General features: G+C 44.1%; 1 protein-coding gene across 2 annotated transcripts in view; it reads left to right on the top strand.

Moving 5' to 3' along the window:
• Window positions 1–11,327: 11,327 nt before the first annotated feature.
• Window positions 11,328–16,892, top strand: part of PLA2G7 (phospholipase A2 group VII) — a 41,119-nt gene continuing 35,554 nt past the window's right edge. For both annotated transcript variants that reach the window (XM_020801529.3, XM_078378145.1), the window contains exon 1: window positions 11,328–11,468. The gene's annotated coding sequence lies outside the window, so the exon portion shown is untranslated. The remainder of the gene's footprint in view (window positions 11,469–16,892) is intronic.

Genomic DNA, 16,892 nt, shown 5'->3' with positions numbered 1-16,892 from the left:
GCTGACAAATTGGAACAAATTCAGAGGAGAGCAACAAAGATGATTGGGTGGCTGGAAACCAAGCCCTATGAGGAAATACTGAAGGACTTGGGCATGTTTAACCTTAAGAAAATAAGACTGAGGGTAGATATGATAGCAGGGAAAAAAGGCATGACATTCAAATTTCTAACTGTAGGTGGTAAATAGGCTGCTTCTTTGTAGCTCTTTCACCCCAGTAGTTAGAGAGTGTGCGATCAGAGGAGGCTGTCTGGTAAGGTAAGGTGCTGCTTTCTGCTTTTAAAAAACTGTTTTGGGTGGGTTTTGCAGGGTGGTTTTGGGCTGGGGGGTTATGTTTCTGTGCTGTGATGGGTCTTGGGGGGTTGGTTTGTTTTTTTGGTTCCCCCCCCCCATTTTCAATGGGTCTTCTTGGGAGGGTTGGTTGCTTTTTGGAGTGTTTTTTCCCCATTTCCAATGGGTCTTGGTGGGTTTGTTTGTTTCCCCCCCATTTCCAATGGGTCTTGGGGGTTTGGTTGCTTTTTGTGGGTTTTTCCCCATTTCCGATGGGTCTTGCATGCTTCCCTTGCATTTCTGATGTGCTCCCTTTGCTTTTTCCTTTGTTTTCTTTGCATTTCTGAAGTGCTCCCTTTGCTTCTTCCTTTGTTTTATTTGCATTTCTGATATGCTCCCTTTGCTTTTTCCTTTATTTTCTTTGCATTTCCGATGTGCTCCCTTTGTTTTCTTTGCATTTCCAATGGGTCTTGCATGCTTGATTGCTTTTCTTCCCCCCCCCCACGGCTGGAGGGGATTAATTGTGTTTCCAATGGGTCTTGCAGTGATTTTTCCCCCTTCAGACAGAACAGATTAATTGCATTTAAATGCATTCCTATGGGAAACTGTGCTTCGATTTATGACCATTTTGAGTTACGTCCATCTTCTGAAATGGATTATGGTCATAAGTCAAGGCACCACTGTAATGGTTCTATTGTTCCGATGCTTAAAAAGAACCAATGCAATGTACTATGTGAAAACCATTTCCTAAAACCCTGAGAACATAACACTATGGTGTAAATAATTAAAAGATAATATATATAGGTTGGGACAGCTGCTATAATCAAGAAAAGTATAACCCTATCCAGGCTGCATTCCCAATCCATGACCTTAATATGCAGTTTTGTTAGAGGAAGGACCAAGAACACTGGTTTCCAAACACTTTTTATTTAAAGAATGCACAGTGGTAAAAATTCTTTAAAACACAGAGATACCAATTTTCAGTGGTTTCTGTTATCCATGGGTTTGTTAATAAAAGTTGGTTCACAGCTAAAATATTTGTTTTGCTGTTACAAAAAGTTAATGATCAATGTTAAAGAAACAATTTGTGTTTGATTCATAAGAATTTTAGGTATTAAACTAAATTCATGTATGAAGTTCTGTAATGCAACTTTATTGTTCCCAGAACACAACAATAGTAGTGCTATTTCATTATAATAGAAATACCGGAATAGTTGCAAGGAAGAAAAAAAATTTTAAATCTCATGATTTGAAATATAGTATGCTGCTTTAGCATAGTACACAGAGCCTTATTAGTATCACCAATATGCAGCAATTGCAGCCCTAATTCTTTCACCATCTACATGTGAGTTCCAGTGATATTGGCCTGCCTTTCAGTCATCATCAGTTTTGAAATGTCAGTGTCTCTAACAACCACATGACCCTTTGTCTTACAAACATTGTGTCAATACTACACAGGAGCAACGACTGGCTTAAATTTTCCTGTGCAGCTTCAAGACATGTCAATATTCTCTGCCACCTTGCCTTCAGTCTTCCAAAGGCTCTTTTCACTGTGTTGCAGGCCATGTTAAAGATGCAGTTGAACTTTGTCTCAGCAGCTGTTGATAGTAATGGGTATGATTTCACCAACCATGGTCATAGTGGGTATGTACTGTTGGCTAAAATCAGTGGTGGAATCTTCACACCATTGAGAGTAATATGTGGGCTTCCAGGAAAAAGTGTTCCTTCATCTATCATCTTCTGAAGTGATGATATTTTACAAACTTGTGCTTCGTGAACATTTCCTGGAAGTCCTGTATGGCAGTTAAAGAAGCATCCAGTGTGATCAGTAGCACCCTGCATAATCACTGAGTAGAAGTACTTCCAGTTCCAGTACTTGTCGGCCTGTTGTTTTGGACAAAGCACTGGAATGTGACATCCATCCACATTGCCAATGCAACGGGGGATTTTCATAGATACTGTGCAATGCAACCATTAAAATAACAGTATAACTAGGACTAATGTGTAATATATGCAGCAGCTGAGAACACATGTAAACATTCATATGTCACCATGGATAATAGATAGCATGGACATGACAGAACAGTTAAGAAATATTACAAAAGTGCTATGGCTGTAATACACATGTAATTGTCGTGTGCTATCATTGATCTACACCCTAGCAAACATGATGGGGGAATGTCTAATTCCACGGATGAAGATTTTCACAGGTATAATGTGACAAGGAGAAAAACACACTATCATGAGACCAAATGTATGAAATATGCATTACTTGTGAACAGATGTAGCCATCTCATGGGCAACTATGGATTATGTGCTGAGTGGATATGTTAGAACAGTCAAAAAGGTAACATAAAAATGCTTTTTTTATAATACAGGTTTAAATGACATGTGCTATCATCATGTTACACCATAGCATGATGTAGAAGTATCAGAATCCACAGGAACGTAAGTCTGCATATATAATGGAAATGTGATATACTTTGACATAGAAAGAGGAAATTTCAACAACATATGTCAAGCAATACAGCTGACACATATATTCAACCATTTTTCCCATGGAGCTATAATTGCAGTGTTGTTGTTGACATAAGCTGCTTGCCGGGAGGCCCAAAACAAAATCATGCAAAAAGTACCTCGTTATGATCCCCAAGGGTGACTGTCTTCTGGTACCGCACGTGTTCCATTGCCAGGTGGACTTCAACCAGAATTCTTGTGAGAGTAGATTTTCCCCTGTCAATTTCTTGGTAGCACATATCTGAGAGAAACATAGTGCAAATACCAACCTGTTTGCCATAGGGCATAGACTCTCTCACAATAGTGTTCTGCTACTCTAAATGTGGATGCAGCATTTCAGCAAGTTCATAAATTTATTTCAAATAAGCTTATCCCATCTATCTCCTTAAAAAGAATCCAATGCAGCTTACGTCATTTAAAAAAACAATATGTAGAAGCTAAAAACAGTAGGTATACAAATATTTTAAAAGAATTAAACAAGTATTACATTAAAAACAACAATAAAATCAATATTAAAATACATTTAAAACAACAGAGCACAAGCATTCATTAAAAAACCTCCCTCAGACCACCAGTTACTAAGGGAAAGCCTGTCCAAAGAGAAAGGTCTTTGCTTGCAAAAGGACAGCAATGATGGGGCCAGCCTGGCTTCCTGTGGGAAGGAGTTCCAAAGTCTGGGAGCAGCAACAGAGAAGGCCCTCTCCCGTATCCCACCAAGTGCACCTGTGAGGGTGATGGGACTGAGAGAAAGACCTCCCCTGGTGTTCTTAGGGCAGACTCAAAGAGGAAGATGCCATCTTTTAGATAGCTTGGACCCAAGCTATTTAACCCTTTATAGGTCAAAATCAGGACTTTGAATTGTGCCCAGAAACAGATCAGCAGCCAGTGAAGCTGGGGGTGGGGGCATGGTTTCTGTAACCAGCCCCAGTCAGCAATCTGGCTGCTGCATTTTGGATCCTCTGGAGTTCCCAAACACTTTCAAAGGTGTACAGCACGTTACAGTAATCCAGGTGAGATGTAGCTAGGGCATGTTTCACCTTAGCCAGAACAACCCTCTCAGGAAGTGGGTGCAGTGAAGGCAGGGTTTCATCACGGTGAGACTAGTCAGGTTTCGGGAGAGCTCCTGAAACTGACTGGGAGCCCTCGGTCCCCAATGTAGGGGGCAGTCCACTAAGAAAGATAGCATCTGAAACAGCAGAGGCAATAGAAAGGGAGAAAAGTTTGTGGAAGCTGCTTTTTTCCCCCTGAAGTTTTTCTGAGTACATGGACTGAGGAGGAAGCCATGATGGGCAAATAGCTGGGAACACCCCTTGCAGAGAGCGGAGGAACACAGATATGTCTTGGAAAATATCCTGACCACGACTCTTAAGTAACTGAAGACATGCTATTTATAGAACGAAAACTTTATGGACCTAAAACAATGGCACAGAAGAAAGCTGGCTTAACAAATTAATGATAGTGGATTAGACCCTCTGTCAGGACCAAATCTTCCTAAGGAGCATGGATCCTTCAGTCAGGGAGTCCCTCGGCCACAAATCTACCACATTTACCATGGGACAAGTCCTCAACCTCTGGCAGTGTGTAGCCTTTGCGCCTAGAATAAGTCTGACCTTAAAAGAATACTTTTACACCGTACTTTGCAAGTACAAACACATGAGCTTTGTAGTTCCTTAGCACTCACAACAGCTCAGTTAATTTGGACTTCTCTGGTAGCTAGTCAATGGCTGTTACCACTCCTCTGGATTTAGCCAAATCCTGCTGAGACAATCCTTGTTGAAGATTTTTATGATTAATTTTTTATTAAGAAAATATATAGTTTCACAGAAACAGTTTGTTTTTGCTCAAGCATAGCATAAAGAACATGTACAAATGAATACACAGTTAAATACAACAAGTAATTCCCATTAGAAATAACAAACACTAAACTGGGGTAAGGTGGGCTAGCCCCACCTCCTTCGTTCTCTTTACTTACATTCTTTCTCCTTCAAGCTACATACTCAAACCATCAATCCATCATTCGATCTCGAACAGTCACAAGACTCAGAATTTCTCCCACATAACCCACTGTCCATTTTCTATATTACTCGGACCTCCTTCTTCTTGACCATAAATCAATCAACTCAAACAGGTGTAACTGTCCATTCCACCCATAATTCTCATGAAGATGCAGGTATCTCCATTCCAATTAGGAAGGAATTTGTTGGATCTCTGCACTCTGGGCCTCTCCATCCTTGAACCCTTATCAGTTTCACACTGTATCAGGCTGGCTGTAAGTTAAGAAAAACGACCTCTCTGCCTTTCTCACACTCCCATGGCTTCCTTTCATCTTTTAAAACCTAAACAGACTCCATTTACTCTCTTTCTCATTTACTACAATTCCCATTCTCCTTTAATCTCTGACCACAAGTCCCATTCTCTTTCAATCTCATGGCACCCTCTAACCCTTCTAGACTGATCCTACCCCACCCAACCCTCAGCCTTGATTGGGAAAAGGAGAAGAAGGAGAAAAAGGGAGGAGGGGAGAAAGTTATTTGGTGAATGAACTGTTTTAATCAAAGCAAAGAGTCACTCCTGTGAAATAGTTTAATCATAAACTGTCTAATTACAATGCTCATGGAGGAAACTAGAAACAGAAAATAGAACTTTGGAACTTTGGAACTTAAGAAGAGTCTTAGATGGTGTAACATCACCGGATTGGAGGCACTGCTTTTTCCTTTGTTTTCTTTGGCACTGTGGTGGAGGTGCCCTCCCTCCTGTAGCCCAGAACACCTTTGGTTGGAGGACCTACCCCTAATTACTGAGGCTGGACAGAAAGATTGAACTGCTAATGTTATTTGCCTCAAGGCATTGTTTGTTTGTTATCTTAAACACTCATTGTTTTGACTGGTGGCTGTGGGAATATTTCAACAAGAGAGAGGTGCTGACCTATATTTTGGACAGGCTAGGTAAATAGTGCTGTTTGAATGAAAGGTGGGGAAGCAGCGACACCTGCTGGGAAAGAAACCAGATAGTATCTTTGAAAAATTTGGAAGATTAATCATAAAAATATATATTTGAAGATGACAGTGAAAGGAGGAAAGGAAAAGCCCCTGAGAGACTCACCTGCACAGGAACAAAATCTGAAATTATTGGGGCAAGAAACACTTAAGGATTGGCAACAGAGCATTCAAAATATGTTATCCACAGAATTACAGCAGATACAAGGAGGAATGGCTCAGGTATCTGAATAAATTAAAGATTTAGGGTTGCAAATGACTGATACCAAACACCAAATTACAGAAAATAAAAAAGAAATAGGCAAAATACAAGAAATCTCAAGAAAATCAGAAAAACTGGAGATTATGAATGCAGAGCTAGTAGTGATGAAATATGAAAGAAAACATGATGAAATCAGCCTGCTAGTTTTAAATAGAGAGAGCCAACCTCATACTTAGATTCCAGAATCATCCAGAACAAAAAGGTGGACACAGTGCAATTGGTAACTAACTTTTTAGTCCCACCTATGGAATATGGAGATGTAGCCAGAAGAAGTATAGCAAAATATAGATATAGATATAGTATGAAGAATTAAAACAGCATACACCAGGAATAACAAACTCCCCAGAGAAATCCATGTTAAATTCACAAGAATGGTATTTCGAGAAAATGTTCTAAGAATACACAATAAAAGGAAAAGAAATTAAAATTTTGAAACATATTCCATGGCAAAGACAGAAAAGGAGACAGTACACAGTGCTAAGATATTTCCTGAGAACAAACTCAATTACATTTAAGTGGTGGGTACCTGGTGTCACGTTCCCGGGGTTTACAATAGCCGAAGTCCGATAAACCAGTCCAGGGTCAGAGATATCAAGAATGCAAAGCCAAAGTCCAGAAACCAACTCACAGAATGAAGTCCAATGTTAAAGTCCAGAATCCGATACACAGCGTAGTCCAGAGTCAGAGTCCGAAGTCCAATACCGGCGTAGTTCAAGGGCAGAGTCCAGAGTCAGGAACACAATACAAGAAACGTGGATGCAAGCCAAGGTTTTGACTCCTTGCTTCCATGAAGTTTCTGGCTTCACTGGAAGCTGTTTTATAATGAAACAGCTCCTTGAGCTGCTGGAAAGCTTTCTATCCTGCTAATACTCAGGACTAGATGAACGTAGGTCTCCGTGGAAAGCCTTTGAGCGATCCTCTGATCTTCTTGTCCTGAGTCTTTCCCGAAGCCTGCCCCGAAGCCTGTCTGCTGTGGAGGGAGAATCTGGAGGTGGTTCAGGTGTTTCTGATCTCTCCACATTCTCTACAGCCACAGTTAACCCTTCTGGGTCCAGGTCTTCGGAAGCACTCATGACACCTGGTGTTTCTTTCCAATTCCAGTCCCAGAGATATTCTGTTAACAACAAAAGCAGAAGACTTTATGGGGGGGAAATACAGTGGGCCCTTGACTTACAAACGGCCCTAGTTGCGATCGTTTCAGGTTATGAACCCGATCTCATCACAAATAGCAGACCTTACTTGCAAACGCAGATCAAGTTATGAAACCAAAAGGCAGGGAGAAAGGGCGGGAAGTTCGAATTTCCTGCCCTTCCTCCCTGCCTTTGGAGTTTTGAAATCTCCGAAGCCAAAAAGGAGGCAGCACCGGCAGCATTGGGTGAAAGGAGGGAGCCGATTTCTCCCCGGCCGCCTGGCTTGCTTTTCCATACGAGAAGCAAGCTGGGCGGCCGGGGAGAAATTGGCTCCCTCCTTTTACCCGATGCTGAGTCCTCTCCGTTACGGGCTGAGCTCAGTCCCTGGCCCAGCTCAAAGGGGACTCAGCAGCCACAGCAACATCAGTTGAAAAGCCTTGCTTCCCCAGCACTATGGGAGGACTTCGGCCGAAACAGATTAATTGGTTTCCAATGCATTCCTATGCGAAATGCTGGCTCGATTTACTAACTTTCCAATTTACGAACTCACTTCCGGAACATATTAAGTTCGTAAATTGAGAAAAAGACAGATGAGCAACAGGAAGAAAAGCAATTAAGTGGATCATTAGAACCAAACTCAGAAGAAAGTTCAGAATTTCAGCTAGAAAACCAAATGGGAAGTGCCAAAGGAAAGCACACCATGGAAAAAGAGGATCTAAGAAGAGGAAAGAAAACCTTAGTAACAAAGATGGATAAAGTGAGCCTCCAAGAAACTCATATGAAAAGAATAGAGTAATATCAGACATAAAAGAATTTACGATTATATATAGAAATTAAAATTGGACACTGTCTTCAGAAGAAGCCGCTTTATGAAATTTTTTTAAAATAAGTATTGAAAATGGAAAACACAGGAGGGTAATTTTAACCATATTGGGTGGACAGGTATGGAAGCAGAAAATTATTGGAGGTTCTTGCAGGTCAGAGGACGAGATGGTTGGACAGTGTCATCGAATCAACCAACATGAATTTGACCAAACTCCGGGAAGCAGTGGATGACAGGAGGGCCTGGCATGCTCTGGTCCATGGGGTCATGAAGTGTGGGAGTCTTGGGAAGACTGTGATAACATTCCTGAATTGTTCATTGTTTGCCTCTCTTCTTGGTTGCTGGTAAATTTGTAATGTGCACGCTCTAATCTGTTGCTAGACAGAATGAACTCACGACTGATTTGTTTGGCATGTAACACTTTCTGTAACCTTGTGCCTAATAAAAGAGGTGCTCAGAGACTCTGAGAGAGAGCAGAGTTCGCTGAGACACAGTGTGTGTATGCTAAACTTCGTGATTAGAGCTTCTTCTTCAGAGGTTTCTCTCCCATGCCACCTGCATTGTTGGCGCCGGACTCCAACAACGAAGAGTCAAACACAACTTAACGACTAAACAACAACAATTGCAGGTCAGTATATGAAGTGTTGAAATACTGGGAAAAATTGCATTTTGTAAGATATCATTTAAACTGGAATGGTGTTAATTGACTATTATGTCTGAGATTGTAGAAAGAGAAATGAAACATTTGATATTGGAAGAAAACATAAACACGGTTATCTTAAAAAGGATGCAAAAATTTGGAATGATTTTAAAGTTGGACTTGAAAGATGGACTGGAAGGTATAGATAAAAGAAGAATGTGAAGAATGTGAAGCAGGGAATGAAGAGGTTAGTAACCATAGTAATTCTGGCAAGACCAGTTTTACCAGAGCTGAGAGGCCACAACCTGCTCCAATGCCTTGTCCGAAAATGCAATATTAGAGACGGACCGGTAATTATCCAGTACTGGGGGTCCAAGGAAGTTTTTCCTCCCAATAATGGTCTTACTACTGCCTCTATCAAGCAAGCTGGGATCCTATCCTGCTGCAAGGAGGCATTCACTACTCCTTGGACCCACTCGGCCAGTCTCTCTCAGGCAGCTCTTATAAGCCAAGAAAGGGTAAAAGTCCAGGAGACAAGTGGTAGCCAAAGTGTCTGCCTTGTCATTCTAAAGTCCTGAAGCCATAGTGTGTTGTCCCAAGTAGCCAAAACAGTATCTGCCCACCAGCTCCCTCTCCCAGGAATCATCCAGGAGATGCAGTCCACACCCAACCTGTCCAAATTCTGCAGGAAGCAGGGCAGATGTGTAAAGCGTCACATTTTTTTCTAGGAAAAAAAACAGTGGCAGGAAAAAGTAACTTCAGAGTTCTCAGAATGGACTTGTGTGAGCAAGTAGGTAATATGAAGTGCCTATTTTGACCCAGGTAGGCTGCTCACGCCATCATCAACAGGCAGAGAAAACATAGAAGCTGACATCTTGAGTTCATGGCACAAAGTAGCATTGGCCATTTTTGATATAACGACAAATCAGCACGTTGAGAGTTACCTGTCATTTTTGAGAAGTTATTGGTGTGGAATAGATGTGGAATAGATGTGGACCTTGTTATGAATCTCAACAACGACTGTAAAGGGAAAGGAAGAAGGGGGGGCGATGGGGAAAGTACAAGGAGGAAGCTGAAGCCTTTCCTAGAAGTAGAGGGAACTGGGAGCACAGTGGGACACTCTCCCAAATTCCTCCAGGAATGGCCATAAGAAAGCATGTGGAGAACCAGTCGCCCTACTGTCATTGGACAGCCACAGCCATGTGATGTGGGTTCTCCTCCAGAGAGGGTAATGCAGCCCAGAAATAGGAAGAAATGTCCCAGATTGGTATGTGGCCGGCCAAACCGTTTTGCCAACACACCAATGTACCCATGCAGAAGCTATAAAAAAAGGAGGAAGGGGAGCAGAGAAACCCCGGAAAAAGGAAGGGGATATGCCCCACTAGAGGGGTGTAGACAAACACATTGCATCTAATTTATCCCCTAAAGGCAGAATGGTTAAAGAACGTTTGAACCACTATCACAGGATATATACCACATGACCAAAAGGTGCGACTTTACAGGAAGCAGAAGATGTGAGAAAGCAGGGACATTTCTGTAGTGTGACCGTAGCCAGAAGTGCAACAACTGATTTGCAATAATCTTGTCTCGGGTAGCGGACTGGAGCTGGACAGGAACCTGTTTAGGACTGAGATATGTGATCACTGAAATGAAATGTTGACCAGGTAACCATCTTTCTTGTTCCTAAGGAATTGACCTATTCTTTTTAGCTTGTGGCTTTTAACAAAAGCTTACCTTTCTACCAAAATCTTCTTGAGAATGTTTTATGTTCTTTCCAGGTTTGTGAAGAGCCCAGAGTGGCCTTGGTAGCCAGATGGGAGGTATAAAAATCAAATCAAATCAAATCAAATCAATCAATCAATAATTCATTGTAGAACACCCACCTTGAACTCACCTCATGCGCTGCTCTGAAGGAACATGCAAAGGCTTGTTAAAGCCTCTTGGTCCTCGCCACCCTGCTTCTGCCACGCTCCGGCCTGGGACTCCCTGGATCCATCCAGGGCAGGATGAGGTCTCCCCCGCCCCATCCCTTCTAACGTTGGCAGGGGCCGGCGTCCCGCTGCCCTCACGGAGAGGACCGCGCGCGTCTCCCATTTCCTCCACCCCATGCCATCATCCTCCGGAGAGACCCCCACCCAGCCAGCTGCCCTGAGAGGCGAGGGGGCGTCTCCCGTCAACCGCTGGGGAGGAAGCCTCACCCCCATCCCGGCTCGGAGGGGGGCCCCACGGCGCCCAGTGGGCGGCTTCCCTGCTCGGCCCGGGAAAGGAGGGAGGGAGGGACGGAGGGAGGGGAGGAGCAGCCCCGGCCGGCCGGGGTGAGGCGCTCGAAACTCTCGGCCAAGTTAAGGTGTGCGCGGGAGGGGAGGGCGCGGAGGGGGGGGCAAAAAAAAAAAAAAAAAGAGAGAGAGAGAGAGAGAGAGAGAGGGCGCTCGGCCCCCGCCGTCCATGTAGAGGAGTCAGTGGTTGTTTCTTGAAGTCTTAGAAATCTTCTCTGCGCGTCTGATCGGGTCGTCTCCGGCCCAGGACGATAAGGAAGCGCTTCCCTCCGTCGAGCTACTTGGTGGCTCTTCTGCCCCGGACTTCTGCCCCAAGATCGACCTGGACAGCTCCGGAATTGCAGCGCTGGCCCATCGACGTCTACTCAGAAATACGTCTTATTGAGCTCTATGGGGCTTACGCAGGCGCGTGTGGAGCTGCATTCCTGCTTTCCCTTACCTGGGAGTAAGTCCCACTGAAGGAGAACAAACTGATTTTTGAGTAGACAGGTAGCGGTGGCACCAGAGGCGGCGACTGCACTTCTGCCCAGGTCCACGCTCTCCAGAAGCCCTTGAAGGTAAGCTTCCTTTTCGACGTACAAACTTTGCGTTTCGAACCCTTACGGGCAGGAAGATGATTTTTCGGAAATTCTCCTCTGGTTTCCTTTGGAAGGGCGATCTGCTGGATCATCCTCCGGGACGGGGAACTTTTGGTCCAGCCGATGTAAAGGCCAGTTTCCGCGTGTGCAATCAGTAGTGTACAGAAGGGGCAAGTTATATTTCTGGATAAGGGGAGGGGGGGAAGGTATATTTTACACAAAAACTGGCGTCTTAAACATATTTTCTCCCAGGTAAGTTATACTGATTTTGATATTCGGATATTGGGGAAGGTCTTTCCTTCAAGCCGTGGCCGGCGTCCAGCAACGGGGCGGAGAAAACGGACGAAAAGCTCCTCGCCTAGGGCCCCGCAGCTCCTGTGCGTGAATGTAAACGGAGCGCCCCTGGACAAGAGCGACTAAATGCTGACGGATGGGACGGAGAACCCGGAGAGAGTGTCGGACTGAGGCTCGAGCACAGCAGAGTGCAGCTCTTCCCTTGATCGCGGAAACTCCACCAGGGGCGGCCCCGTCCCACAGACCCCGACAACTCTTGTTAGGGTCGCCCTACGGTGGAAGGGTCCTCGTGGCACACGACTCTGTTACCGTTACTGTTATTTTTATCTTGGACAGAAGGTTTCCAATCAGAGCAATTCAGAACTCAAAGGAACAGAGATCCTTAGTGGGCCGAAAAAGCCGCAGCAGAAGCGTTGCAGCGAGCAAACTCCGAGAGGCATCCATCCAGGCGCAGCCTCTCCCTCCCCCCCTTTCCCTTTGATGGCCGGCTGAGCCCGCGGCAGCAGCAGCAGCAGCAGCAGCAGGAAGAGGGAGGGGGCGGGCCGGCTGGCCGGAGGGGCCACCCCTCGGATGACGTCGCAGCCGGCAGGGACTGGAGGGGGACCACGCCGGGGAAATCCGCCTGCGGGAGGGGTGGAAAGATGTTTTCTGGGAGCGCCGTTCATGCCGTGTTTTTATTTCCTTGTATTTTTTCAAAATGTGCCTTTATTTAGAGTTTTCGCAAGGAAACGCTACCCGCTTTAATCAGGCCCCAGGGAGTAATAGGATTACTGTATTTACTCAAGAGAATGACGTTGCTTTTTTTATTTTTAGCTTCCGGCATTCCAACAGCCCTCGCGGGGGAGTTTACTTCTCCTACCCAGAGGATATAGTTGGCTTCGGTAGGGAGGGGGGGGGCTCTAGCAGACCACTTTCCCTTCGAGGAAAGTACTGCCATTCAGCAATTGCTCCTTTTCTCCCCGGTGTCTCCACATTACAGTCAATGCAAATTAAATGTCTCATATCTTGTTGAAATATTGCTAGTTCTATAGAATAGTAACGATTAGTCTTTCAGGGTTTTAAATTTGTTGTTGCATTATAAAGAATTTGGCAAGCAGCTGCATATGATGCAGTAAAGTGAGCTCATGTTTCAATTTATGTTTGGTATAACTTGGGGTGTCCCTCCACAGCTGCCTCAGCTGTAACATTAAAACAGGCAAGATGAGAAGGGGACGACAGAGGACGAGATGGTTGGACAGTGTCATCTAAGCGACCAACATGAATTTGACCCAACTCTGGGAGGCAGTGGAAGACAGGAGGGCCTGGCGTGCTCTGGTCCATGGGGTCACGAAGAGTCGGTCAGGACTAAAGGACTAAACAACAAAAATGCTGCTTGCATCTTTCTTGACCTACATCTAAGAAAGATGTGTCTGGTGAAATCGATCTTGCCATGAACTTTTAGAATGTAAGGGCTTCACATTGGTACAAGCCTGATGAAGTGGTCTTGATCCACGAATATTCACATATTGTATGACAATGTTTTTAGTAGTCTGTAAAGGTATTGCTTACTCTTGCACCTGTATTTTGTATTGACCACGCAGCTCCCTTTTATTTCATTGGTTTTCTTTTTCAGCCAGTCATGGTGTATTATGGAGTACTGTAATTGATGGCTAGACTCTTGCTAACATTGGCTCTTGCTTTTATTAATTGAAGAGTCTGTTCACTTTCAGTGTCCTGTAGTGACTGTCCTTTCACTTGATAGCTTGAGTAATTATTGATAATTTACATTTGGGGAAATTTCACAGAGAGGGGAGGAGGAAACCCATGTGTTTGCTGTAATAACATTTCCTGAAAATGAAGTTCATGTTTTTTTCAAATTGCATTATCCAAGGTGAAACATGGCAAGGCAGAACAGATCAGGCAAGGCAGAACAGATCAGTTTCAGTAATGCCAATCCAAGATGACATGGCATTCAGGATAGTCAACCCCACTGAGCAAGTTCAGTGACAGTTAACCCATCCTCAAATAGAGTGTGACTCCTTCTTCGTGGCCAGCTCTATCTTCTTTCAATAGCTGTTGGCTCCCATAGAATGTATGAGATTATGACACAACTGATGCTTCTGAGCTCAAGTCTTCCAAGTCAGAGGGAGACTGGTCAGATGCTGGCACAATGATCTCCTTCTCAAGCTGGTTTAGTGTATTTTTGTTTGATTCATTTTTCAAATCTCTAGGATCATTCCTAGAGGAAAACATTGGACTCCAAGATCATGCCATTGTGTTTCTTTTTCCTATTATGTCTCACATGCTGCCTTGTTTTAGCATTACCATTTGCTGTCAGAATTTGAAGAAAAGGAGAGTGCCTTTCTCTGGAGCTGGAACTAGCAATTTTGGTGCCCGGTGATTCACTGCCTTGTTTGGTGCCCGGCGATTCACTACCTTAAGTATACAGTAGATCAACTGATGTTGGCATACATGGGGAGAAGATGGAGGAATGGGAAAAGTGCCTGGAGCTGAGTGCATTACAGCCGTATTGGTTTCTGTATTAAGCCCACCTGTTTTATGTTTTCTTTTGCCTAGAGGATTAGTTGGAAGTGCTATATGCACTGGGACAAGCAGATTTGTGCCCTTCTAGCAGCAAAGTTTGCACTCTGTAAAATATTGACACTCTAGGTAAAGCCGAAGCCACACCCTCCTAGTTACAATTCTGGTGTGTATAGAGCAGAATAGGGCTGGAGAACCTGTTGCTCTCCCTACAGTGATGATGCTCAGTGATGAAAAAGAGGGAATGTTTCTTCTGTTTAGGACTTTCTGCCATGTTTTTTTTTGCACTGCACAACCCCTTATACTTTTGCAGCTGAGGCCATGCCTCCAATATACAGTATTTAGTTTTTATCAAATCTAAACAGGTTTGCAAATAATGGAGATAAGGAGATAAAGGGAGTGCAAAGTAGCAGTAGCATGTTACATCCACCTATTTAAAGTTTAAAGATGTTGGTATTTGAGGGACATGAGAAATGCAGTATATACTCAAATGCACTGCTTCCCTTGCTTTTCCCAAATCAATTCTTAGTTGTCACCTGTTCACCTCTAAAGCTAGGTCTCTTGTTGTAAGATGGCTGGGGAGAAAAAGAGATTACTTACCTGTAGCTCTTGTTCTTTGAGTGGTCAACTGTGAATTCACACAAATGGTTTTCAGTGTGCTTGCGCAGAGAACCTTGGAAACTTCTAGAGCTTTTACATGTGTCCATCAGGACCTTCCTTCTGGTACGCTTGTCCTGCTGATGGCACAGAGTGCCTCAGTTCCCTGGAACAGTCTGCCCCAGCATGCAATAAGCATACATGATGAACAGAGGAAATGTGAATTCACAGATGACCACTCAAAGAACCAAGCGTTACAGGTAAGCAACCTCTCTTCTTTGTGGTTTCTGTGAATGCACACGAATGGGTGACTAGCAAGCTGACTTGCCAGGAGATGGGATGTCATGAACGTGCAGAGGCTAGAACAGCATGACCAAATGAAGCTTCAGCCTTGGCATCGACATCTAGCCAATAATGGCTAGCAAATGTGGAGGGTGTAGCCCAAGTGGCTGCTTTGCAAATATCAGTTAGGTCAGCCCCTCTTAGAAATGCCATGGATGTCGCTACGGCTCTTGTAGAGTGTGCCTGAAGTGGCTCAGGTAAAGGTTCATAGGCAAGGTCATACGCCAGGCGAATAGTAGAGACAATTCATTTGGCAATGATTTGGGAAGTGACTGGAGAACCCTTAGAAGGGCCATGGCAACTGATGAAAACTCTTGGATTTCTGAAAGGAAGCAGAAAAGGAGACATAAAATGCCAAGGTGTGCCTAACACCTAAGAAGTGTAGGGAGTGCTCTAGGTCATTAGCAGGTGATGGGAAGAATGTAGGCAGAACAATGGGTTGTCCTAAATGAAATTCAGATGCCACCTTAGGAAGGAATGTGAGTTCAGGATATAGCTTGAGCTTGTCAGGATGGAATTGTAGAAAGGGTGGGTTGATGCAGAGAGTTCGCTGACCCTGCGGGCTGAAGTGATGGCAACCAGGAAGGTTGTTTTAAAAGCCAAGAGTTTTTCCAGTGTGTTGGCAATAGTTCAAAGGGTGGCCATATTAGGCGGTTAAGGACAAGCTGGAGCGACCTTTGAGGTGTAGGTGATTTGCATGATGAGTGGATATTTCGTAGTCCACACAAAAATTGTTTGAGCATAGGATGTCTGAATAAGGATGCAGAGTCTGTGTTCTGAAGTTGATAAGCAACTATAGCAGCAATATATACCTTTAGTGTAGACCATGAGAGACCTTGGCTGAAAAGATGTAGGAGCAAGACAAGAACAGCGTCTAGTGTTGTTGGAGTGGCAAGTAAGTTACGCGATGGTGCAAATTTCGAAAAGATGCTCAACTTCTAATTATACAGTGTTAGTAGAAGGTTTGTGGGTACGGTCCAAAACCTGATTTATCAAGGGAGTATCCTCCAGGTGGTGGTGAGTAGAGTCTGGAGGTCTGGGTGAAATGTCTTGCCCTGATTGAGGGTCAGTAAGTGTGGGAGCTGCAGAAGTCATCGTTAAGCAATTTCGATGTCATGCAGGGTAAGCGTCTAGAGGGGCACCCCTGTATAAGAGACTTAGGAGGAGGGGAGTTGAGATAGGGAGTTTGAGAGAGTTTTGAAGATTTTGGTGTGGTGTTTAGGAGTTTGGGCGGGAAAGTGGTGGTTGAGGGTGGATAAAGGAGGATGTTTATTTAAGAGTTAGCAACATTCCTTGTCCTGTCAACATCTGTAATGATAAACAATTTCTGCTTGGTTTTTTTTTTAATGACATGTGTCAGTTATTAACAGGTAATGTTGATGTATTCAACTGATGGCAGCTGAGGGGCATGTAGCATGAGCTAGTTTGGTGAAACAAACAGGGGCCACATGGAGATCATGACAGAAGCCCCGAGCAATGTCTGCCTGTTGAACTAAAGTGATAGCATCGTTCTGTAGTAGAGAGCATATCTCCTCTTCCAGGGCAGGAGAAGGAGTGGTGTTCTTGAAGAGACCGGTTAGTGGGAAGCAATCAAATTCAACTGCATAGCCTACTGTGGCTGAGGTCTATAATGGTGGTAAATACAGGGAT

Source organism: Pogona vitticeps, chromosome 1 (genome assembly GCF_051106095.1).
Source record: "Pogona vitticeps strain Pit_001003342236 chromosome 1, PviZW2.1, whole genome shotgun sequence".
Taxonomy (NCBI): Eukaryota; Metazoa; Chordata; class Lepidosauria; order Squamata; family Agamidae; genus Pogona; species Pogona vitticeps.
This window is presented reverse-complemented; position numbering and strand designations above follow the sequence as displayed.